Below are 23,880 nucleotides of genomic sequence, written 5' to 3'. Positions count from 1 at the left end.
AGTGGAGAATAAGTGGAGAAAAGTGGAGAAAAGTGGAGAAAAAATGGAGAAAAAGTGGAGAAAAAATGGAGAATAAATGGAGAAAAAGTGGAGAAAAAGTGGAGAAAAAGTGGAGAAAAAGTGGAGAATAAGTGGAGAAAAAGTGGAGAATAAGTGGAGAAAAAGTGGAGAAAAAGTGGAGAAAAAGTGGAGAAAAAAATGGAGAAAAAGTGGAGAAAAAGTGGAGAAAAAGTGGAGAAAAAAATGGAGAAAAAGTGGAGAAAAAAATGGAGAAAAAGTGGAGAAAAAGTGGATAAAAAAATGGAGAAAAAGTGGAGAAAAAGTGGAGAAAAAATGGAGAATAAGTGGAGAAAAAATGGAGAAAAAGTGGAGAATAAGTGGAGAATAAGTAGAGAAAAAGTGGAGAAAAAGTGGAGAAAAAGTGGAGAAAAAAATGAAGAAAAAGTGGAGAAAAAGGGGAGAATAAGTGGAGAAAAAAATGGAGAAAAAGTGGAGAATAAGTGGAGAAAAAGTGGAGAAAAATTGGAGAACAAGTGGAGAATAAATGGAGAAAAAGTGGAGAAAAAGTGGAGAACAAGTGGAGAAAAAGGCTTGGGAGAGTCCAATAACCATGGACCTCCCTAGTCTGAGAATATCAGGCCCCAGCTGTCTGCTTTACCTTGGCTGGTGATCCAATTTTGGGGGACCCCTACGTGGTTTTTTTTTTAAATTATTTATTTAATTTAAAATAATAGCGTGGGGTGCCCTCAGTTTTGGATTACCAGCCAAGGTGAGGTTGCCAGCTGTGGTCTGCAGGCTACAGCCGTCTGCTTTACCCTAGCTGGCTACAAAACTAGGGGGAACCCTACGTCATTTTTTTTTTTCATTTTTTTGGCTAAATATAAAGCTAAGCACCCCTTAGAGCCACATGAAAGGCACCAAAGGGTGCTCCACTTTTTCTCCATTTTTTCTCCACTTTTTCTATACTTTTTCTCCACTTTTTCTCCACTTATTCTCCAAGTGGAGAAAAAGTCGAGAATAAATGTAGAAAAAGTGGAGAAAAAAAATGGAGAAAAAGTGGAGAATAAGTGGAGAAAAAGTGGAGAATAAGTGGAGAAAAGTGGAGAAAAGTGGAGAAAAAATGGAGAAAAAGTGGAGAAAAAATGGAGAATAAATGGAGAAAAAGTGGAGAAAAAGTGGAGAAAAAGTGGAGAAAAAGTGGAGAATAAGTGGAGAAAAAGTGGAGAATAAGTGGAGAAAAAGTGGAGAAAAAGTGGAGAAAAAGTGGAGAAAAAAATGGAGAAAAAGTGGAGAAAAAGTGGAGAAAAAGTGGAGAAAAAAATGGAGAAAAAGTGGAGAAAAAAATGGAGAAAAAGTGGAGAAAAAGTGGATAAAAAAATGGAGAAAAAGTGGAGAAAAAGTGGAGAAAAAATGGAGAATAAGTGGAGAAAAAATGGAGAAAAAGTGGAGAATAAGTGGAGAATAAGTAGAGAAAAAGTGGAGAAAAAGTGGAGAAAAAGTGGAGAAAAAAATGAAGAAAAAGTGGAGAAAAAGGGGAGAATAAGTGGAGAAAAAAATGGAGAAAAAGTGGAGAATAAGTGGAGAAAAAGTGGAGAAAAATTGGAGAACAAGTGGAGAATAAATGGAGAAAAAGTGGAGAAAAAGTGGAGAACAAGTGGAGAAAAAGGCTTGGGAGAGTCCAATAACCATGGACCTCCCTAGTCTGAGAATATCAGGCCCCAGCTGTCTGCTTTACCTTGGCTGGTGATCCAATTTTGGGGGACCCCTACGTGGTTTTTTTTTTAAATTATTTATTTAATTTAAAATAATAGCGTGGGGTGCCCTCAGTTTTGGATTACCAGCCAAGGTGAGGTTGCCAGCTGTGGTCTGCAGGCTACAGCCGTCTGCTTTACCCTAGCTGGCTACAAAACTAGGGGGAACCCTACGTCATTTTTTTTTTTCATTTTTTTGGCTAAATATAAAGCTAAGCACCCCTTAGTGCCACATGAAAGGCACCAAAGGGTGCTCCACTTTTTCTCCATTTTTTCTCCACTTTTTCTATACTTTTTCTCCACTTTTTCTCCACTTATTCTCCAAGTGGAGAAAAAGTCGAGAATAAATGTAGAAAAAGTGGAGAAAAAAAATGGAGAAAAAGTGGAGAATAAGTGGAGAAAAAGTGGAGAATAAGTGGAGAAAAAGTGGAGAAAAAGTGGAGAAAAAGTGGAGAAAATAATGGAGAAAAAGTGGAGAAAAAGTGGAGAATAAATGGAGAAAAAGTGGAGAAAAAGTGGAGAAAAAGTGGAGAAAAAAATGGAGAAAAAGTGGAGAAAAAGTGGAGAATAAATGGAGAAAAAGTGGAGAAAAAGTGGAGAAAAAGTGGAGAAAAAATGGAGAAAAAGTGGAGAAAAAATGGAGAAAAAGTGGAGAATAAATGGAGAAAAAGTGGAGAAAAAGTGGAGAAAAAGTGGAGAATAAGTGGAGAAAAAGGGGAGAATAAGTGGAGAAAAAGTGGAGAAAAAGTGGAGAAAAAGTGGAGAAAAAAATGGAGAAAAAGTGGAGAAAAAGTGGAGAAAAAGTGGAGAAAAAAATGGAGAAAAAGTGGAGAAAAAATGGAGAAAAAGTGGAGAAAAAGTGGAGAAAAAGTGGAGAATAAGTGGAGAATAAGTGGAGAAAAAGTGGAGAATAAGTGGAGAAAAAGTGGAGAAAAAGTGGAGAAAAAAGTGGAGAAAAAGTGGAGAAAAAGTGGAGAAAAAGTGGAGAATAAGTGGAGAAAAAATGGAGAATAAGTGGAGAAAAAATGGAGAAAAAGTGGAGAATAAGTGGAGAATAAGTAGAGAAAAAGTGGAGAAAAAGTGGAGAAAAAGTGGAGAAAATAATGGAGAAAAAGTGGAGAATAAGTGGAGAATAAATGGAGAAAAAGTGGAGAAAAAGTGGAGAATAAGTGGAGAATAAGTGGAGAAAAAGTGGAGAAAAAGTGGAGAAAAAGTGGAGAAAAAAATGGAGAAAAAGTGGTGAAAAAGTGGATAATAAGTGGAGAAAAAGTGGAGAAAAAGTGGAGAAAAAAATGGAGAAAAAGTGGAGAATAAATGGAGAAAAAGTGGAGAAAAAGTGGAGAAAAAGTGGAGAATAAATGGAGAAAAAGTGGAGAAAAAGTGGAGAATAAGTGGAGAATAAATGGAGAAAAAGTGGAGAAAAAGTGGAGAAAAAGTGGAGAAAAAGTGGAGAAAAAAATGGAGAAAAAGTGGAGAAAAAGTGGAGAAAAAGTGGAGAATAAGTGGAGAAAAAGTGGAGAAAAAGTGGAGAAAAAGTGGAGAAAAAGTGGAGAAAAAGTGGAGAAAAAGTGGAGAAAAAAATGGAGAAAAAGTGGAGAAAAAGTGGAGAATAAATGGAGAAAAAGTGGAGAAAAAGTGGAGAAAATAATGGAGAAAAAGTGGAGAAAAAGTGGAGAATAAATGGAGAAAAAGTGGAGAAAAAGTGGAGAATAAGTGGAGAATAAGTGGAGAATAAATGGAGAAAAAGTGGAGAAAAAGTGGAGAAAAAGTGGAGAATAAGTGGAGAAAAAGTGGAGAATAAGTGGAGAATAAGTGGAGAAAAAAATGGAGAAAAAGTGGAGAAAAAGTGGAGAATAAATGGAGAAAAAGTGGAGAAAAAAATGGAGAAAAAGTGGAGAATAAGTGGAGAAAAAGTGGAGAATAAGTGGAGAAAAAGTGGAGAATAAGTGGAGAATAAATGGAGAAAAAGTGGAGAAAAAGTGGAGAAAAAGTGGAGAAAAAAATGGAGAAAAAGTGGAGAAAAAGTGGAGGAAAAGTGGAGAAAAAGTGGAGAAAAAGTGGAGAAAAAAATGGAGAAAAAGTGGAGAAAAAGTGGAGAATAAATGGAGAAAAAGTGGAGAAAAAAATGGAGAAAAAGTGGAGAAAAAGTGGAGAATAAGTGGAGAAAAAGTGGAGAATAAGTGGAGAAAAAGTGGAGAATAAGTGGAGAAAAAGTAGAGAAAAAGTGGAGAAAAAATGGAGAAAAAGTGGAGAAAAAGTGGAGAAGAAGTGGAGAAAAAGTGGAGAAAAAAAATGGAGAAAAAGTGGAGAAAAAGTGGAGAAAAAGTGGAGAATAAATGGAGAAAAAGTGGAGAAAAAGTGGAGAAAAAGTGGAGAAAAAAATGGAGAAAAAGTGGAGAAAAAGTGGAGAATAAATGTAGAAAAAGTGGAGAAAAAGTGGAGAAAAAAAATGGAGAAAAAGTGGAGAAAAAGTGGAGAAAAAGTGGAGAATAAGTGGAGAATAAATGGAGAAAAAGTGGAGAAAAAGTGGAGAAAAAGTGGAGAAAAAAATGGAGAAAAAGTGGAGAAAAAGTGGAGAATAAGTGGAGAATAAATGGAGAAAAAGTGGAGAAAAAGTGGAGAAAAAGTGGAGAAAAAAATGGAGAAAAAGTGGAGAAAAAGTGGAGAAAAAGTGGAGAAAAAGTGGAGAAAAAAATGGAGAAAAAGTGGAGAAAAAGTGGAGAATAAATGGAGAAAAAGTGGAGAAAAAGTGGAGAAAATAATGGAGAAAAAGTGGAGAAAAAGTGGAGAATAAATGGAGAAAAAGTGGAGAAAAAGTGGAGAAAATAATGGAGAAAAAGTGGAGAAAAAGTGGAGAATAAATGGAGAAAAAGTGGAGAAAAAGTGGAGAAAATAATGGAGAAAAAGTGGAGAAAAAGTGGAGAATAAATGGAGAAAAAGTGGAGAAAAAGTGGAGAATAAGTGGAGAATAAATGGAGAAAAAGTGGAGAAAAAGTGGAGAAAAAGTGGAGAATAAGTGGAGAAAAAGTGGAGAATAAGTGGAGAAAAAAATGGAGAAAAAGTGGAGAAAAAGTGGAGAATAAATGGAGAAAAAGTGGAGAAAAAAAATGGAGAAAAAGTAGAGAAAAAGTGGAGAATAAGTGGAGAAAAAGTGGAGAATAAGTGGAGAAAAAGTGGAGAATATTTGGAGAATAAATGGAGAAAAAGTGGAGAAAAAGTGGAGAAAAAGTGGAGAAAAAAATGGAGAAAAAGTGGAGAAAAAGTGGAGAAAAAGTGGAGAAAAAGTGGAGAAAAAAATGGAGAAAAAGTGGAGAAAAAGTGGAGAATAAATGGAGAAAAAGTGGAGAAAAAAATGGAGAAAAAGTGGAGAAAAAGTGGAGAATAAGTGGAGAAAAAGTGGAGAATAAGTGGAGAAAAAGTGGAGAATAAGTGGAGAAAAAGTGGAGAAAAAGTGGAGAAAATAATGGAGAAAAAGTGGAGAAAAAGTGGAGAATAAATGGAGAAAAAGTGGAGAAAAAGTGGAGAAAAAGTGGAGAAAAAAATGGAGAAAAAGTGGAGAAAAAGTGGAGAATAAATGGAGAAAAAGTGGAGAAAAAGTGGAGAAAAAGTGGAGAAAAAGTGGAGAAAAAATGGAGAAAAAGTGGAGAAAAAATGGAGAAAAAGTGGAGAATAAATGGAGAAAAAGTGGAGAAAAAGTGGAGAAAAAGTGGAGAATAAGTGGAGAAAAAGGGGAGAATAAGTGGAGAAAAAGTGGAGAAAAAGTGGAGAAAAAGTGGAGAAAAAAATGGAGAAAAAGTGGAGAAAAAGTGGAGAAAAAAATGGAGAAAAAGTGGAGAAAAAATGGAGAAAAAAGTGGAGAAAAAGTGGAGAAAAAGTGGAGAATAAGTGGAGAATAAGTGGAGAAAAAGTGGAGAATAAGTGGAGAAAAAGTGGAGAAAAAGTGGAGAAAAAAGTGGAGAAAAAGTGGAGAAAAAGTGGAGAAAAAGTGGAGAATAAGTGGAGAAAAAATGGAGAATAAGTGGAGAAAAAATGGAGAAAAAGTGGAGAATAAGTGGAGAATAAGTAGAGAAAAAGTGGAGAAAAAGTGGAGAAAAAGTGGAGAAAATAATGGAGAAAAAGTGGAGAATAAGTGGAGAATAAATGGAGAAAAAGTGGAGAAAAAGTGGAGAATAAGTGGAGAATAAGTGGAGAAAAAGTGGAGAAAAAGTGGAGAAAAAGTGGAGAAAAAAATGGAGAAAAAGTGGTGAAAAAGTGGATAATAAGTGGAGAAAAAGTGGAGAAAAAGTGGAGAAAAAATGGAGAAAAAGTGGAGAATAAATGGAGAAAAAGTGGAGAAAAAGTGGAGAAAAAGTGGAGAATAAATGGAGAAAAAGTGGAGAAAAAGTGGAGAATAAGTGGAGAATAAATGGAGAAAAAGTGGAGAAAAAGTGGAGAAAAAGTGGAGAAAAAAATGGAGAAAAAGTGGAGAAAAAGTGGAGAATAAGTGGAGAAAAAGTGGAGAAAAAGTGGAGAAAAAGTGGAGAATAAGTGGAGAAAAAGTGGAGAAAAAAATGGAGAAAAAGTGGAGAAAAAGTGGAGAATAAATGGAGAAAAAGTGGAGAAAAAGTGGAGAAAATAATGGAGAAAAAGTGGAGAAAAAGTGGAGAATAAATGGAGAAAAAGTGGAGAAAAAGTGGAGAATAAGTGGAGAATAAGTGGAGAATAAATGGAGAAAAAGTGGAGAAAAAGTGGAGAAAAAGTGGAGAATAAGTGGAGAAAAAGTGGAGAAAAAGTGGAGAATAAGTGGAGAAAAAAATGGAGAAAAAGTGGAGAATAAGTGGAGAAAAAGTGGAGAATAAGTGGAGAATAAATGGAGAAAAAGTGGAGAAAAAGTGGAGAAAAAGTGGAGAAAAAAATGGAGAAAAAGTGGAGAAAAAGTGGAGAAAAAGTGGAGAAAAAGTGGAGAAAAAATGGAGAAAAAGTGGAGAAAAAGTGGAGAATAAATGGAGAAAAAGTGGAGAACTAAATGGAGAAAAAGTGGAGAAAAAGTGGAGAAAAAGTGGAGAATAAGTGGAGAAAAAGTGGAGAATAAGTGGAGAAAAAGTGGAGAATAAGTGGAGAAAAAGTAGAGAAAAAGTGGAGAAAAAATGGAGAAAAAGTGGAGAAAAAGTGGAGAAAAAGTGGAGAAAAAGTGGAGAAAAAAAATGGAGAAAAAGTGGAGAAAAAGTGGAGAAAAAGTGGAGAATAAATGGAGAAAAAGTGGAGAAAAAGTGGAGAAAAAGTGGAGAAAAAAATGGAGAAAAAATGGAGAAAAAGTGGAGAATAAATGTAGAAAAAGTGGAGAAAAAGTGGAGAAAAAAATGGAGAAAAAGTGGAGAAAAAGTGGAGAAAAAGTGGAGAATAAGTGGAGAATAAATGGAGAAAAAGTGGAGAAAAAGTGGAGAAAAAAATGGAGAAAAAGTGGAGAAAAAGTGGAGAATAAGTGGAGAATAAATGGAGAAAAAGTGGAGAAAAAGTGGAGAAAAAGTGGAGAAAAAAATGGAGAAAAAGTGGAGAAAAAGTGGAGAAAAAGTGGAGAAAAAGTGGAGAAAAAGTGGAGAAAAAAATGGAGAAAAAGTGGAGAAAAAGTGGAGAATAAATGGAGAAAAAGTGGAGAAAAAGTGGAGAAAATAATGGAGAAAAAGTGGAGAAAAAGTGGAGAATAAATGGAGAAAAAGTGGAGAAAAAGTGGAGAAAATAATGGAGAAAAAGTGGAGAAAAAGTGGAGAATAAATGGAGAAAAAGTGGAGAAAAAGTGGAGAATAAGTGGAGAATAAATGGAGAAAAAGTGGAGAAAAAGTGGAGAAAAAGTGGAGAATAAGTGGAGAAAAAGTGGAGAATAAGTGGAGAAAAAAATGGAGAAAAAGTGGAGAAAAAGTGGAGAATAAATGGAGAAAAAGTGGAGAAAAAAATGGAGAAAAAGTGGAGAAAAAGTGGAGAATAAGTGGAGAAAAAGTGGAGAATAAGTGGAGAAAAAGTGGAGAATATTTGGAGAATAAATGGAGAAAAAGTGGAGAAAAAGTGGAGAAAAAGTGGAGAAAAAAATGGAGAAAAAGTGGAGAAAAAGTGGAGAAAAAGTGGAGAAAAAGTGGAGAAAAAAATGGAGAAAAAGTGGAGAAAAAGTGGAGAATAAATGGAGAAAAAGTGGAGAAAAAAATGGAGAAAAAGTGGAGAAAAAGTGGAGAATAAGTGGAGAAAAAGTGGAGAATAAGTGGAGAAAAAGTGGAGAATAAGTGGAGAAAAAGTGGAGAAAAAGTGGAGAAAAAAATGGAGAAAAAGTGGAGAAAAAGTGGAGAATAAATGGAGAAAAAGTGGAGAAAAAGTGGAGAAAAAAGTGGAGAAAAAGTGGAGAAAAAGTGGAGAAAAAGTGGAGAATAAATGGAGAAAAAGTGGAGAAAAAGTGGAGAAAAAGTGGAGAAAAAAATGGAGAAAAAGTGGAGAAAAAGTGGAGAATAAATGTAGAAAAAGTGGAGAAAAAGTGGAGAAAAAAAATAGAGAAAAAGTGGAGAAAAAGTGGAGAAAAAGTGGAGAATAAATGGAGAAAAAGTGGAGAAAAAGTGGAGAAAAAGTGGAGAAAAAAATGGTGAAAAAGTGGAGAAAAAGTGGAGAATAAATGTAGAAAAAGTGGAGAAAAAAGTGGAGAAAAAGTGGAGAATAAGTGGAGAAAAAGTGGAGAAAAAGTGGAGAAAAAGTGGAGAATAAGTGGAGAAAAAGTGGAGAAAAAGTGGAGAAAAAGTGGAGAAAAAGTGGAGAAAAAGTGGAGAATAAGTGGAGAAAAAGTGGAGAAAAAGTGGAGAAAAAGTGGAGAATAAGTGGAGAAAAAGTGGAGAAAAAGTGGAGAATAAGTGGAGAAAAAGTGGAGAAAAAAATGGAGAAAAAGTGGAGAAAAAGTGGAGAATAAATGGAGAAAAAGTGGAGAAAAAGTGGAGAAAATAATGGAGAAAAAGTGGAGAAAAAGTGGAGAATAAATGGAGAAAAAGTGGAGAAAAAGTGGAGAATAAGTGGAGAATAAGTGGAGAATAAATGGAGAAAAAGTGGAGAAAAAGTGGAGAATAAGTGGAGAAAAAATGGAGAAAAAGTGGAGAATAAGTGGAGAAAAAGTGGAGAATAAGTGGAGAATAAATGGAGAAAAAGTGGAGAAAAAGTGGAGAAAAAGTGGAGAAAAAAATGGAGAAAAAGTGGAGAAAAAGTGGAGAAAAAGTGGAGAAAAAGTGGAGAAAAAAATGGAGAAAAAGTGGAGAAAAAGTGGAGAATAAATGGAGAAAAAGTGGAGAAAAAAATGGAGAAAAAGTGGAGAAAAAGTGGAGAAAAAGTGGAGAATAAGTGGAGAAAAAGTGGAGAATAAGAGGAGAAAAAGTGGAGAATAAGTGGAGAAAAAGTAGAGAAAAAGTGGAGAAAAAATGGAGAAAAAGTGGAGAAAAAGTGGAGAAAAAGTGGAGAAAAAGTGGAGAAAAAAATGGAGAAAAAGTGGAGAAAAAGTGGAGAAAAAGTGGAGAATAAATGGAGAAAAAGTGGAGAAAAAGTGGAGAAAAAGTGGAGAAAAAAATGGAGAAAAAATGGAGAAAAAGTGGAGAATAAATGTAGAAAAAGTGGAGAAAAAGTGGAGAAAAAAAATGGAGAAAAAGTGGAGAAAAAGTGGAGAAAAAGTGGAGAATAAGTGGAGAATAAATGGAGAAAAAGTGGAGAAAAAGTGGAGAAAAAAATGGAGAAAAAGTGGAGAAAAAGTGGAGAATAAGTGGAGAATAAATGGAGAAAAAGTGGAGAAAAAGTGGAGAAAAAGTGGAGAAAAAATGGAGAAAAAGTGGAGAAAAAGTGGAGAAAAAGTGGAGAAAAAGTGGAGAAAAAGTGGAGAAAAAAATGGAGAAAAAGTGGAGAAAAAGTGGAGAATAAATGGAGAAAAAGTGGAGAAAAAGTGGAGAAAATAATGGAGAAAAAGTGGAGAAAAAGTGGAGAATAAATGGAGAAAAAGTGGAGAAAAAGTGGAGAAAATAATGGAGAAAAAGTGGAGAAAAAGTGGAGAATAAATGGAGAAAAAGTGGAGAAAAAGTGGAGAATAAGTGGAGAATAAATGGAGAAAAAGTGGAGAAAAAGTGGAGAAAAAGTGGAGAATAAGTGGAGAAAAAGTGGAGAATAAGTGGAGAAAAAAATGGAGAAAAAGTGGAGAAAAAGTGGAGAATAAATGGAGAAAAAGTGGAGAAAAAAAATGGAGAAAAAGTGGAGAAAAAGTGGAGAATAAGTGGAGAAAAAGTGGAGAATAAGTGGAGAAAAAGTGGAGAATATTTGGAGAATAAATGGAGAAAAAGTGGAGAAAAAGTGGAGAAAAAGTGGAGAAAAAAATGGAGAAAAAGTGGAGAAAAAGTGGAGAAAAAGTGGAGAAAAAGTGGAGAAAAAAATGGAGAAAAAGTGGAGAAAAAGTGGAGAATAAATGGAGAAAAAGTGGAGAAAAAATGGAGAAAAAGTGGAGAAAAAGTGGAGAATAAGTGGAGAAAAAGTGGAGAATAAGTGGAGAAAAAGTGGAGAATAAGTGGAGAAAAAGTGGAGAAAAAGTGGAGAAAAAAATGGAGAAAAAGTGGAGAAAAAGTGGAGAATAAATGGAGAAAAAGTGGAGAAAAAGTGGAGAAAAAAAGTGGAGAAAAAGTGGAGAAAAAGTGGAGAAAAAGTGGAGAATAAATGGAGAAAAAGTGGAGAAAAAGTGGAGAAAAAGTGGAGAAAAAAATGGAGAAAAAGTGGAGAAAAAGTGGAGAATAAATGTAGAAAAAGTGGAGAAAAAGTGGAGAAAAAAAATAGAGAAAAAGTGGAGAAAAAGTGGAGAAAAAGTGGAGAATAAATGGAGAAAAAGTGGAGAAAAAGTGGAGAAAAAGTGGAGAAAAAAATGGTGAAAAAGTGGAGAAAAAGTGGAGAATAAATGTAGAAAAAGTGGAGAAAAAAGTGGAGAAAAAGTGGAGAATAAGTGGAGAAAAAGTGGAGAAAAAGTGGAGAAAAAGTGGAGAATAAGTGGAGAAAAAGTGGAGAAAAAGTGGAGAAAAAGTGGAGAAAAAGTGGAGAATAAATGGAGAAAAAGTGGAGAAAAAGTGGAGAAAAAAAATGGAGAAAAAGTGGAGAAAAAGTGGAGAATAAATGGAGAAAAAGTGGAGAAAAAGTGGAGAAAAAGTGGAGAAAAAGTGGAGAAAAAAATGGAGAAAAAGTGGAGAAAAAGTGGAGAATAAATGGAGAAAAAGTGGAGAAAAAGTGGAGAAAAAAATGGAGAAAAAGTGGAGAAAAAGTGGAGAATAAATGGAGAAAAAGTGGAGAAAAAGTGGAGAATAAGTGGAGAATAAGTGGAGAAAAAGTGGAGAAAAAGTGGAGAAAAAGTGGAGAATAAATGGAGAAAAAGTGGAGAAAAGTGGAGAAAAAAGTGGAGAAAAAGTGGAGAAAAAGTGGAGAAAAAGTGGAGAATAAATGGAGAAAAAGTGGAGAAAAAGTGGAGAAAAAAATGGAGAAAAAGTGGAGAAAAAGTGGAGAATAAATGGAGAAAAAGTGGAGAAAAAGTGGAGAAAAAGTGGAGAAAAAGTGGAGAAAAAGTGGAGAAAAAGTGGAGAATAAATGGAGAAAAAGTGGAGAAAAAGTGGAGAAAAAATGGAGAAAAAGTGGAGAAAAAGTGGAGAAAAAGTGGAGAAAAAGTGGAGAAAAAGTGGAGAAAAAGTGGAGAATAAATGGAGAATAAGTGGAGAAAAAGTGGAGAAAAAGTGGAGAAAAAGTGGAGAATAAATGGAGAAAAAGTGGAGAAAAAGTGGAGAAAAAGTGGAGAAAAAGTGGAGAATAAATGGAGAAAAAGTGGAGAAAAAGTGGAGAAAAAGTGGAGAAAAAAATGGAGAAAAAGTGGAGAAAAAATGGAGAAAAAGTGGAGAAAAAGTGGAGAAAAAGTGGAGAATAAGTGGAGAATAAGTGGAGAAAAAGTGGAGAATAAGTGGAGAAAAAGTGGAGAAAAAGTGGAGAAAAAGTGGAGAATAAGTGGAGAATAAGTGGAGAAAAGTGGAGAAAAAGTGGAGAAAAAGTGGAGAATAAGTGGAGAAAAAGGGGAGAATAAGTGGAGAAAAAGTGGAGAAAAAGTGGAGAAAAAGTGGAGAAAAAATGGAGAAAAAGTGGAGAAAAAGTGGAGAAAAAGTGGAGAAAAAAATGGAGAAAAAGTGGAGAAAAAATGGAGAAAAAGTGGAGAAAAAGTGGAGAAAAAGTGGAGAATAAGTGGAGAATAAGTGGAGAAAAAGTGGAGAATAAGTGGAGAAAAAGTGGAGAAAAAGTGGAGAAAAGTGGAGAAAAAGTGGAGAAAAAGTGGAGAAAAAGTGGAGAATAAGTGGAGAAAAAATGGAGAATAAGTGGAGAAAAAATGGAGAAAAAGTGGAGAATAAGTGGAGAATAAGTAGAGAAAAAGTGGAGAAAAAGTGGAGAAAAAGTGGAGAAAATAATGGAGAAAAAGTGGAGAATAAGTGGAGAATAAATGGAGAAAAAGTGGAGAAAAAGTGGAGAAAAAGTGGAGAATAAGTGGAGAATAAGTGGAGAAAAAGTGGAGAAAAAGTGGAGAAAAAGTGGAGAAAAAAATGGAGAAAAAGTGGAGAATAAATGGAGAAAAAGTGGAGAAAAAGTGGAGAAAAAGTGGAGAATAAATGGAGAAAAAGTGGAGAAAAAGTGGAGAATAAGTGGAGAATAAATGGAGAAAAAGTGGAGAATAAGTGGAGAATAAGTGGAGAAAAAGTGGAGAATAAGTGGAGAATAAATGGAGAAAAAGTGGAGAAAAAGTGGAGAAAAAGTGGAGAAAAAATGGAGAAAAAGTGGAGAAAAAGTGGAGAAAAAGTGGAGAAAAAGTGGAGAAAAAAATGGAGAAAAAGTGGAGAAAAAGTGGAGAATAAATGGAGAAAAATTGGAGAAAAAAATGGAGAAAAAGTGGAGAAAAAGTGGAGAATAAGTGGAGAAAAAGTGGAGAATAAGTGGAGAAAAAGTAGAGAAAAAGTGGAGAAAAAATGGAGAAAAAGTGGAGAAAAAGTGGAGAATAAATGGAGAAAAAGTGGAGAAAAAGTGGAGAAAAAAAATGGAGAAAAAGTGGAGAAAAAGTGGAGAAAAAGTGGAGAATAAATGGAGAAAAAGTGGAGAAAAAGTGGAGAAAAAGTGGAGAAAAAATGGAGAAAAAGTGGAGAAAAAGTGGAGAATAAATGTAGAAAAAGTGGAGAAAAAGTGGAGAAAAAAATGGAGAAAAAGTGGAGAAAAAGTGGAGAATAAGTGGAGAATAAATGGAGAAAAAGTGGAGAAAAAGTGGAGAAAAAGTGGAGAAAAAAATGGAGAAAAAGTGGAGAAAAAGTGGAGAATAAATGGAGAAAAAGTGGAGAAAAAGTGGAGAAAATAATGGAGAAAAAGTGGAGAAAAAGTGGAGAATAAATGGAGAAAAAGTGGAGAATAAGTGGAGAATAAATGGAGAAAAAGTGGAGAAAAAGTGGAGAAAAAGTGGAGAATAAGTGGAGAAAAAGTGGAGAATAAGTGGAGAAAAAAATGGAGAAAAAGTGGAGAAAAAGTGGAGAATAAATGGAGAAAAAGTGGAGAAAAAAATGGAGAAAAAGTGGAGAAAAAGTGGAGAATAAGTGGAGAAAAAGTGGAGAATAAGTGGAGAAAAAGTGGAGAATATTTGGAGAATAAATGGAGAAAAAGTGGAGAAAAAGTGGAGAAAAAGTGGAGAAAAAAATGGAGAAAAAGTGGAGAAAAAGTGGAGAAAAAGTGGAGAAAAAGTGGAGAAAAAAATGGAGAAAAAGTGGAGAAAAAGTGGAGAATAAATGGAGAAAAAGTGGAGAATAAGTGGAGAAAAAGTGGAGAATAAGTGGAGAAAAAGTGGAGAATAAGTGGAGAAAAAGTGGAGAATAAGTGGAGAAAAAGTGGAGAATAAGTGGAGAAAAAGTGGAGAAAAAGTGGAGAAAAAGTGGAGAATAAGTGGAGAAAAAGTGGAGAAAAAGTGGAGAAAAAGTGGAGAAAAAGTGGAGAACAAGTGGAGAAAAAGTGGAGAAAAAGTGGAGAAAAAGTGGAGAATAAGTGGAGAAAAAGTGGAGAAAAAGTGGAGAAAAAGTGGAGAATAAGTGGAGAAAAAGTGGAGAAAAAGTGGAGAAAAAGTGGAGAAAAAGTGGAGAACAAGTGGAGAAAAAGTGGAGAAAAAGTGGAGAATAAGTGGAGAAAAAGTGGAGAAAAAGTGGAGAAAAAGTGGAGAAAAAATGGAGAAAAAGTGGACAAAAAGTGGAGAAAAAGTGGAGAAAAAAATGGAGAAAAAGTGGAGAAAAAGTGGAGAATAAATGGAGAAAAAGTGGAGAAAAAGTGGAGAAAAAGTGGAGAAAAAGTGGAGAAAAAGTGGAGAATAAATGGAGAAAAAGTGGAGAAAAAGTGGAGAAAAAATGGAGAAAAAGTGGAGAAAAAGTGGAGAATAAATGGAGAAAAAGTGGAGAAAAAGTGGAGAATAAGTGGAGAATAAGTGGAGAAAAAGTGGAGAAAAAGTGGAGAAAAAGTGGAGAAAAAGTGGAGAATAAATGGAGAAAAAGTGGAGAAAAAGTGGAGAAAAAAGTGGAGAAAAAGTGGAGAAAAAGTGGAGAATAAATGGAGAAAAGTGGAGAAAAAGTGGAGAAAAGTGGAGAAAAAGTGGAGAAAAAGTGGAGAAAAAGTGGAGAATAAGTGGAGAAAAAGTGGAGAAAAAGTGGAGAATAAGTGGAGAAAAAGTGGAGAAAAAGTGGAGAAAAAGTGGAGAAAAAGTGGAGAAAAGTGGAGAAAAAAATGGAGAAAAAGTGGAGAAAAAGTGGAGAATAAATGGAGAAAAAGTGGAGAAAAAGTGGAGAAAATAATGGAGAAAAAGTGGAGAAAAAGTGGAGAATAATGGAGAAAAAGTGGAGAAAAAGTGGAGAATAAGTGGAGAATAAATGGAGAAAAGTGGAGAAAAAGTGGAGAAAAGTGGAGAAAAAGTGGAGAAAAAGTGGAGAAAAATGGAGAAAAGTGGAGAAAAAGTGGAGAATAAATGGAGAAAAAGTGGAGAAAAAGTGGAGAAAATTAATGGAGAAAAAGTGGAGAAAAAGTGGAGAATAAATGGAGAAAAAGTGGAGAAAAAGTGGAGAATAAGTGGAGATAAATGGAGAAAAAGTGGAGAAAAAGTGGAGAAAAAGTGGAGAATAAGTGGAGAAAAGTGGAGAAAAAGTGGAGAAGTGGAGAAAAAAATGGAGAAAAGTGGAGAAAAGTGGAGAATAAATGGAGAAAAAGTGGAGAAAAAGTGGAGAAAAAGTGGAGAAAAAGTGGAGAATAAGTGGAGAAAAAGTGGAGAAAAAGTGGAGAAAAAGTGGAGAATAAGTGGAGAAAAAGTGGAGAAAAAGTGGAGAAAAAGTGGAGAAAAAGTGGAGAAAAAGTGGAGAATAAATGGAGAAAAAGTGGAGAAAAAGTGGAGAAAAAAAATGGAGAAAAAGTGGAGAAAAAGTGGAGAATAAATGGAGAAAAAGTGGAGAAAAAAGTGGAGAAAAAGTGGAGAAAAAGTGGAGAAAAGTGGAGAAAAAAATGGAGAAAAAGTGGAGAAAAAGTGGAGAATAAATGGAGAAAAAGTGGAGAAAAAGTGGAGAAAAAAATGGAGAAAAAGTGGAGAAAAGTGGAGAAAAAGTGGAGAAAAAGTGGAGAAAAAAAGTGGAGAAAAAGTGGAGAAAAAGTGGAGAATAAATGGAGAAAAAGTGGAGAAAAAGTGGAGAAAAAGTGGAGAAAAAGTGGAGAAAAAGTGGAGAAAAGTGGAGAATAAGTGGAGAAAAGTGGAGAAAGTGGAGAATAAGTGGAGAAAAAGTGGAGAAAAGTGGAGAAAAAGTGGAGAAAAAGTGGAGAAAAATGGAGAAAAAGTGGAGAAAAAGTGGAGAAAAATGGAGAAAAAGTGTGAGAAAAGTGGAGAAAATAATGGAGAAAAGTGGAGAAAAAGTGGAGAATAAATGGAGAAAAGTGGAGAAAAGTGGAGAATAGTGGAGAATAAATGGAGAAAAAGTGGAGAAAAAGTGGAGAAAAAGTGGAGAAAAAGTGGAGAAAAAGTGGAGAAAAAATGGAGAAAAGTGGAGAAAAAGTGGAGAATAAATGGAGAAAAAGTGGAGAAAAAGTGGAGAAAATAATGGAGAAAAAGTGGAGAAAAAGTGGAGAATAAATGGAGAAAAAGTGGAGAAAAAGTGGAGAATAAGTGGAGAATAAATGGAGAAAAAGTGGAGAAAAGTGGAGAAAAAGTGGAGAATAAGTGGAGAAAAAGTGGAGAAAAAGTGGAGATTGGAGAAAAAAATGGAGAAAAAGTGGAGAAAAAGTGGAGAATAAATGGAGAAAAAGTGGAGAAAAAAGTGGAGAAAAAGTGGAGAAAAGTGGAGAATAAGTGAATAAGTGGAGAAAAGTGAGAAAAAGTGGAGAAAAAGTGGAGAATAAGTGGAGAAAAAGTGGAGAAAAAGTGGAGAAAAAGTGGAGAAAAAGTGGAGAAAAAGTGGAGAATAAATGGAGAAAAAGTGGAGAAAAAGTGGAGAAAAAAATGGAGAAAAAGTGGAGAAAAAGTGGAGAATAAATGGAGAAAAGTGGAGAAAAAGTGGAGAAAAAGTGGAGAAAAAGTGGAGAAAAAGTGGAGAAAAAAATGGAGAAAAAGTGGAGAAAAAGTGGAGAATAAATGGAGAAAAAGTGGAGAAAAAGTGGAGAAAAAAGTGGAGAAAAGTGTGAGAAAAGTGGAGAAAAAGTGGAGAAAAAGTGGAGAAAAAGTGGAGAATAAGTGGAGAATAGTGGAGAAAAAGTGGAGAAAAAGTGGAGAAAAAGTGGAGAATAAATGGAGAAAAAGTGGAGAAAAAGTGGAGAAAAAAGTGGAGAAAAAGTGTGAGAAAAATTGGAGAATAAATGGAGAAAAGTGGAGAAAAAGTGGAGAAAAAGTGGAGAAAAGTGAGAAAAAATGGAGAAAAAGTGGAGAATAAGTGGAGAAAAAGTGGAGAAAAGTGGAGAAAAAGTGGAGAAAAAGTGGAGAAAAGTGGAGAAAAAGTGGAGAAAAGTGGAGAAAAAGTGGAGAAAAAGTGGAGAAAAGTGGAGAAAAAATGGAGAAAAAGTGGAGAAAAGTGGAGAATAAATGGAGAAAAAGTGGAGAAAAAGTGGAGAAAAAGTGGAGAAAAGTGGAGAAAAGTGGAGAAAAGTGGAGAAAAAGTGGAGAAAAGTGAGAAAAAGTGGAGAGAGAAAAATGGAGAAAAGTGGAGAAAAGTGGAGAATAATGGAGAAAAAGTGGAGAAAAAATGGAGAAAAAGTGGAGAAAAAGTGGAGAATAAGTGGAGAAAAAGTGGAGAATAAGTGGAGAAAAAGTGGAGAATAAGTGGAGAATAAATGGAGAAAAAGTGGAGAAAAAGTGGAGAAAAAGTGGAGAAAAAATGGAGAAAAAGTGGAGAAAAAGTGGAGAAAAAGTGGAGAAAAAGTGGAGAAAAAGTGGAGAAAAAGTGGAGAATAAGTGGAGAAAAAATGGAGAAAAAGTGGAGAAAAAGTGGAGAAAAAGTGGAGAAAAAGTGGAGAAAAGTGGAGAATAAGTGGAGAAAAGTAGAGAAAGTGGAGAAAAAATGGAGAAAAAGTGGAGAAAAAGTGGAGAATAAATGGAGAAAAAGTGGAGAAAAAGTGGAGAAAAAAAATGGAGAAAAGTGGAGAAAAGTGGAGAAAAAGTGGAGAATAAATGGAGAAAAAGTGGAGAAAAAGTGGAGAAAAAGTGGAGAATTAAGTGGAGAATAAGTGGAGAATAAATGGAGAAAAAGTGGAGAAAAAGTGGAGAAAAAGTGGAGAATAAGTGGAGAATAAGTGGAAGAAAAAGTGGAGAAAAAGTGGAGAATAAAGTGGAGAAAAAGTGGAGAAAAAGTGGAGAATAATGGAGAAAAAGTGGAGAAAAAGTGGAGAATGAAAGTGGAGAAAAAGGGAGAAAATGGAGAAAAAGTGGAGAATAAGTGGAGAATAAATGGAGGAGAAAAAGTGGAGAATAAATGGAGAAAAAGTGGAGAAAAAGTGGAGAATAAGTGGAGAATAAATGGAGAAAAAGTGGAGAAAAAGTGGAGAAAAAGTGGAGAAAAAAATGGAGAAAAAGTGGAGAAAAAGTGGAGAAAAAGTGGAGAAAAAGTGGAGAAAAAATGGAGAAAAAGTGGAGAAAAAGTGGAGAATAAATGGAGAAAAAGTGGAGAAAAAAATGGAGAAAAAGTGGAGAAAAAGTGGAGAATAAGTGGAGAAAAAGTGGAGAATAAGTGGAGAAAAAGTGGAGAATAAGTGGAGAAAAAGTGGAGAAAAAGTGGAGAATAAATGGAGAAAAAGTGGAGAAAAAGTGGAGAAAAAAAGTGGAGAAAAAGTGGAGAAAAAGTGGAGAAAAAGTGGAGAATAAATGGAGAAAAAGTGGAGAAAAAGTGGAGAAAAAGTGGAGAAAAAAATGTAGAAAAAGTGGAGAAAAAGTGGAGAATAAATGTAGAAAAAGTGGAGAAAAAGTGGAGAAAAAAAATGGAGAAAAAGTGGAGAAAAAGTGGAGAATAAATGGAGAAAAAGTGGAGAAAAAGTGGAGAAAAAGTGGAGAAAAAATGGAGAAAAAGTGGAGAAAAAGTGGAGAATAAATGTAGAAAAAGTGGAGAAAAAAGTGGAGAAAAAGTGGAGAAAAAGTGGAGAATAAGTGGAGAAAAAGTGGAGAAAAAGTGGAGAAAAAGTGGAGAATAAGTGGAGAATAAGTGGAGAAAAAGTGGAGAAAAAGTGGAGAAAAAGTGGAGAAAAAGTGGAGAAAAAAATGGAGAAAAAGTGGAGAATAAATGGAGAAAAAGTGGAGAAAAAGTGGAGAAAAAGTGGAGAAAAAAATGGAGAAAAAGTGGAGAAAAAGTGGAGAATAAATGGAGAAAAAGTGGAGAAAAAGTGGAGAAAAAGTGGAGAAAAAGTGGAGAAAAAGTGGAGAAAAAAATGGAGAAAAAGTGGAGAATAAATGGAGAAAAAGTGGAGAAAAAGTGGAGAAAAAGTGGAGAAAAAAATGGAGAAAAAGTGGAGAAAAAGTGGAGAATAAATGGAGAAAAAGTGGAGAAAAAGTGGAGAAAAAGTGGAGAAAAAGTGGAGAAAAAGTGGAGAAAAAATGGAGAAAAAGTGGAGAAAAAGTGGAGAATAAATGGAGAAAAAGTGGAGAAAAAGTGGAGAAAAAGTGGAGAAAAAGTGGAGAAAAAGTGGAGAAAAAATGGAGAAAAAGTGGAGAAAAAGTGGAGAATAAATGGAGAAAAAGTGGAGAAAAAAATGGAGAAAAAGTGGAGAAAAAGTGGAGAATAAGTGGAGAAAAAGTGGAGAAAAAGTGGAGAATAAGTGGAGAAAAAGTGGAGAAAAAGTGGAGAAAAAGTGGAGAAAAAAATGGAGAAAAAGTGGAGAAAAAGTGGAGAATAAATGGAGAAAAAGTGGAGAAAAAGTGGAGAAAATAATGGAGAAAAAGTGGAGAAAAAGTGGAGAATAAATGGAGAAAAAGTGGAGAAAAAGTGGAGAATAAGTGGAGAATAAATGGAGAAAAAGTGGAGAAAAAGTGGAGAAAAAGTGGAGAAAAAGTGGAGAAAAAGTGGAGAAAAAGTGGAGAAAAAGTGGAGAATAAGTGGAGAAAAAAATGGAGAAAAAGTGGAGAAAAAGTGGAGAATAAATGGAGAAAAAGTGGAGAAAAAAATGGAGAAAAAGTGGAGAAAAAGTGGAGAATAAGTGGAGAAAAAGTGGAGAAAAAGTGGAGAATAAGTGGAGAAAAAGTGGAGAAAAAGTGGAGAAAAAAATGGAGAAAAAGTGGAGAAAAAGTGGAGAAAAAGTGGAGAAAAAGTGGAGAATAAATGGAGAAAAAGTGGAGAAAAAGTGGAGAAAAAGTGGAGAAAAAAATGGAGAAAAAGTGGAGAAAAAGTGGAGAATAAATGTAGAAAAAGTGGAGAAAAAGTGGAGAAAAAAAATGGAGAAAAAGTGGAGAAAAAGTGGAGAAAAAGTGGAGAATAAGTGGAGAATAAATGGAGAAAAAGTGGAGAAAAAGTGGAGAAAAAGTGGAGAATAAGTGGAGAAAAAGTGGAGAATAAGTGGAGAAAAAGTGGAGAAAAAGTGGAGAAAAAATGGAGAAAAAGTGGAGAAAAAGTGGAGAATAAATGGAGAAAAAGTGGAGAAAAAATGGAGAAAAAGTTGAGAAAAAGTGGAGAATAAGTGGAGAAAAAGTGGAGAATAAGTGGAGAAAAAGTGGAGAAAAAGTGGAGAATAAATGGAGAAAAAGTGGAGAAAAAGTGGAGAAAAAAAGTGGAGAAAAAGTGGAGAAAAAGTGGAGAAAAAGTGGAGAATAAATGGAGAAAAAGTGGAGAAAAAGTGGAGAAAAAGTGGAGAAAAAAATGGAGAAAAAGTGGAGAAAAATTGGAGAATAAATGTAGAAAAAGTGGAGAAAAAGTGGAGAAAAAGTGGAGAAAAAAAATGGAGAAAAAGTGGAGAAAAAGTGGAGAAAAGTGGAGAATAAATGGAGAAAAAGTGGAGAAAAAGTGGAGAAAAAGTGGAGAAAAAAAGTGGAGAAAAAGTGGAGAATAAATGTAGAAAAAGTGGAGAAAAAAGTGGAGAAAAAGTGGAGAATAAGTGGAGAAAAAGTGGAGAAAAAGTGGAGAAAAAGTGGAGAAAAAGTGGAGAAAAAGTGGAGAAAAAGTGGAGAAAAAGTGGAGAAAAAAATGGAGAAAAAGTGGAGAATAAATGGAGAAAAAGTGGAGAAAAAGTGGAGAAAAAAAATGGAGAAAAAGTGGAGAAAAAGTGGAGAATAAATGGAGAAAAAGTGGAGAAAAAGTGGAGAAAAAGTGGAGAAAAAGTGGAGAAAAAAATGGAGAAAAAGTGGAGAAAAAGTGGAGAAAAAGTGGAGAAAAAGTGGAGAAAAAGTGGAGAAAAAAATGGAGAAAAAGTGGAGAAAAAGTGGAGAATAAGTGGAGAATAAGTGGAGAAAAAGTGGAGAAAAAATGGAGAAAAAGTTGAGCACCCTTTGGTGCCTTTCATGTGGCACTAAGGGGTGCTTAGCTTTGTATTTAGCCAAAAAAAATGGAAAAAAAAATGACGTAGGGTTCCCCCTAGTTTTGTAGCCAGCTAGGGTAAAGCAGACGGCTGTAGCCTGCAGACCACAGCTGGCAACCTCACCTTGGCTGGTAATCCAAAACTGAGGGCACCCCACGCTGTTATTTTAAATTAAATAAATAATTTTAAAAAAAAAACCACGGTGGGGTCCCCCAAAATTGGATCACCAGCCAAGGTAAAGCAGACAGCTGGGGCCTGATATTCTCAGACTAGGGAGGTCCATGGTTATTGGACTCTCCCAAGCCTAAAAATAGCAGGCCGCAGCCGCCCCAGAAGTGGCGCATCCATTAGATGCGCCAATCCTGGTTCTTCGCCCCAGCTCATCCCGCGCCCTGGTGCGGTGGCAAACGGGGTAATATATGGGGTTAATACCAGATGTGTAATGTCACCTGGCATCAAGCCCTGGGGTTGGTGAGGTCAGGCGTCTATCAGATACCCGACATCACCAACCCAGTCAGTAATAAAAAAAAATAGACGACAAACACATTTTTATTTGAAAAAACTCTCCCCAAAACATTCCCTCTTTAACCAATTTATTAGAAAGAAAAACAAATCCAGGTCTGGTGTAATCCAAGGGGTTGCCATGACGATCCACACTGTCCCAGTCAATGAAGAGCAGGATGTTCCCCATTGGCTGGGAGAGCAATGCAGTGACCTGAGCTAACATCAATGGGTCAGCCCAGGTCACTGCAGGGGGGTGACAAGTGCTGCTGTCAGCGAGGTACATTACCTGCGCTGATCTCCAGCACACTGACAGCCCCTGTCACTGAGGTCAATGACCGGCGCCTTCACATCAAGTATCGCGAGAGGTCCGTGACGTCACCGCCAGTGTCAGTCTCGGGTCGGAAGCGATAGGTGATGTGACAAGCGGCGGCCATGGAGGACAGTGACAGCGCTGAGGTCGGGATGGCGGGACTTCATCACCGCAGGTAAGCCGAGCGGGGGGGGGGGGTGAGAGTGTGTGTGTGTGTGTGTATATGTATGTGTACATGCCGCGGGCAGGAGGGGGCGGAGTGAGCTGAGCGGGGAAGTGTCTGCTTCCTGCACGTAACTAAGATAAACATCGGGTTACTAACCAAAGCGCTTTGCTTGGATACCCGATGTTTATCTTGGTTACCAGCTTGTGGCAGGCTGCCAGCGATGGCTCCTGCACACTGTAGCTGTAAAAAGCCCTGCTTTTTGCTGCTAGAACCGTTCTCGAACGTATCTAGAACTATCGAGCTTTTGCAAAAAGCTCGAGTTCTAGTTCGATCTCGAACAGCCCCAAAAATCACTCGAACTTAGAACTGGAGAACCTCGAACCGCGAACCGCGCTCAACTCTAGTCATTACACACGGAGGATCTATCCCTACATATTATATAGTCATTACACACAGAGGGATTTATTCCTATATATTATATAGAGTCATTACACACAGAGGGATCTCTTCCTATATATTATATAGTCATTACACACAGAAAGATCTACTCCTATATATTATATAGAGTCATTACACACAGGGGGATCTATTTCTATATATTATATAGAGTCATTACACACAGGGGGATCTATTCCTATATATTATATAGAGTCATTACACACAGAGGGATCTATTCCTATATATTGTCATTACACACAGAGGGATCTATTTCTATATATTATATAGTCATTACACACAGAGGGATCTATTCCTATATATTATATAGTCATTACACACAGAGGGATCTATTCCTATATATTATATAGAGTCATTACACACAGAGGGATCTATTTCATATGTTTATTTCTGTTCATATTGATGATTATGGCTTATAGCTAATGAAAACCCAAAAGTCATTCATTATCTAAAAAAATTAGAATATTATGTAAGACCAACTGAAACATATTGTGTAATGACTATATAATATACGCGTTTCCGTTTTTGTATTGAATTATTGACAACAAATTAGGCTGGTTTCACACTACGTCTTTTTAACATCCGTTGAAAACGTTATTTTAGCGGAAGTACGGGTCCAGTGCAAATGCGTTTTCATTTCAATGCATTTGCAATGGACTCGCGTCCACCTGCGTTCACCTGCGTTTGCGTGCGTTATAGTGCGGATCCGGTGACTTGCAGTTTTTTAACATGTTTCAAAAACGCTACTTGTAGCGTTTTTGAGCTGCGTCAAAATACTGCAAGTCACCGGATCCGCACTATAACGCACGCGAACGCAGGTGAACGCTGGCGTGCTGATAGACAGGATCCTGCTTTTGTACTGAGCATGCCCAGAAAGTACTGAGCATGCCCAGAACCAGTCTCGCGTGATCTGTCTCTCTCTCCTCCTCCCTCCCTCACCCTCTCTCTCGCTATCTGTCTTTCCCCCTTCCTCCCTCCCTCTCCCCCACCTGAGAGCTGCGGACACTCGTAACCAAGGTAAATATCGCGTAACCACTTCTCTTAGTTACCCGATGTTTACGTTGGTTACGCGTGCAGGCAGCCCTGCTCCTAGCAGCTGCAGACACTCGTAACCAAGATAAATATCGGGTATCCAAGCCCGATGTTTACCTTGGTTACCAGCGTCTGCAGCTGTCAGAAGCCGGCTCCCAGTCTAGTTCCCCTCACTCCCGATCACATGACTCCAATGCCCGCCCCTAAACATCCAGTGCAGGATCCTGCAAAATAACATATGCGTTTGCATACGTTATTTGCTGTAAAAGCAGGATCCGTACTTCCGCTAAAAAAACGTTTTCAGCGGATGTTAAAAAGACGTAGTGTGAAACCAGCCTTAACTGTTTGCTGATATTCTAATATATTGAGATATACAATATCCAGATCTCATATAATACACGTTTATTATGATTTTGTGCCTGGTAAATGAGCATTATATTCTAGTGCTTTATTGTGCATTGACCCAATATGCTAAGTCCATCATGGAAGAACATACACTCTACCCAATTGCTAGTCTCCTACCGGATGAGTATTATCATTGTCATACAGATGCAATAATGACTTAAAATGTAAAATAGTTTGTGACAATGTTTTTAGCTTCCATTGTTATTGTGATTTTTTATACTTCTTTTTTC

General features: G+C 35.8%; 1 pseudogene; it reads left to right on the top strand.

Moving 5' to 3' along the window:
• The window catches only part of LOC142256769 (cell adhesion molecule CEACAM5-like), a 133,380-nt pseudogene that overhangs the window by 90,541 nt on the left and 18,959 nt on the right, over positions 1 to 23,880 (top strand).

Source organism: Anomaloglossus baeobatrachus, chromosome 11 (assembly GCF_048569485.1).
Source record: "Anomaloglossus baeobatrachus isolate aAnoBae1 chromosome 11, aAnoBae1.hap1, whole genome shotgun sequence".
Taxonomy (NCBI): Eukaryota; Metazoa; Chordata; class Amphibia; order Anura; family Aromobatidae; genus Anomaloglossus; species Anomaloglossus baeobatrachus.
Note: the sequence above shows the minus strand (reverse complement) of the source record. Positions and strands in the feature narration are given on the sequence as shown.